The 1,265-nt window shown below is 33.4% G+C and overlaps 1 non-coding gene across 1 annotated transcript; it reads left to right on the top strand.

Moving 5' to 3' along the window:
* Positions 1–375: 375 nt before the first annotated feature.
* Positions 376–478, top strand: LOC143678552 (U6 spliceosomal RNA). The gene has a single exon (XR_013173341.1). It is a non-coding gene; the product is annotated as a U6 spliceosomal RNA (small nuclear RNA).
* Positions 479–1,265: the final 787 nt, after the last annotated feature.

The following is a 1,265-nucleotide window of genomic DNA, read 5'->3' on the forward strand; positions in this document are numbered from 1 at the left end:
AGCATAAAGCACTGAGGGATGCAGGACTGGTAAGATGGAAGATTCTACAACCAATGCATTTTTCCTTATTGCATAAACTAGATGTGTTTAATACAGCAAGTATTTGAGAACCAGTAATTTATTTGGGATTGATCCAAGGAGTCACTGGAAAAGACTGTGCAAAAGGGTTAGGACATTGGGAGAGAGAAGTTCAGCATATGATAAGAAGTATGGAAACACAAAATCCCTGAATTTCACTTATTCTGGGAGTGAAGATTCGAATGGGAATCTGCATCAAACACTGGGCATTGGGATTGGGATACTGAGAAATTCACCAGAAATGTAAGAGTCTTTCATTGATATTACCTTTTCATCAATAACTTCTTCATTCTCTTCTTGTTTCTGCAGCACATATACTAAATGTGGAATGATGCATTGAATAATAGCATGTCTCCTGTAAAAGAAGAACATGCACATTTATGAAGGGTTCCATATGTTTGGACAATCAAAATCATAAATTCAGACAAACAGATAGAGAATAAAATTAAAAACTATTATGTAGTGACACAGGGAGATGAGAAAACAAGAAGAACATAAACATATATATTAAGGGTGTCCCAAAAGGAAAAAGAGGAGAGACGGGGAAAAGGAGAGAAAGAATGTTTGAGTAAATACAGGCTGACAATTTTGCAGTTCTTATGAAAATCAAATATACATGTTCAAGAAGTAGCAACATACTCCAAACAAAACCTATACTAATAGGGCTATTGTGAGACACATCCTAATCTGAAAATGATACATTAGAAACATTACAAAAGATCAACAATATGAACAAACTGATTGCAATAAGGAAAAGAGAGAGAGAAATTGCATATGGCATATAAAAACCAAAGGATGAAAATAGCTGAAGTAAGTACTGCATAACACTGGATGCTAAAGACATAACCTCCAAAACCAAAAAGCATAGATAGGTCAAATGAACAAAAAGAATATCATCTGCTTTACATTTGTTTACGCCCATGTACACAAATGTTTTGAGAGTGAAAGTATGCAAAAAGACATTCCATACAAATAGTAACACAAAAGAGTTGGAGTAATTATACTAATATCAGACAAAATAGATTTTAAATTAAAATCTGCTATATGAAAAAAAAGAAGACTCTATATCTTAATAAATGGGACAATCCACCCAAAGAAACACAATCATAAATATTTATGCAAGTAATGATGGCACACCAAAATACATGAAGCAAACACAGGTAAAACTAAAGGGAGTTAGACATCTA

Source organism: Tamandua tetradactyla, chromosome 3 (genome assembly GCF_023851605.1).
Source record: "Tamandua tetradactyla isolate mTamTet1 chromosome 3, mTamTet1.pri, whole genome shotgun sequence".
NCBI lineage: Eukaryota > Metazoa > Chordata > Mammalia > Pilosa > Myrmecophagidae > Tamandua > Tamandua tetradactyla.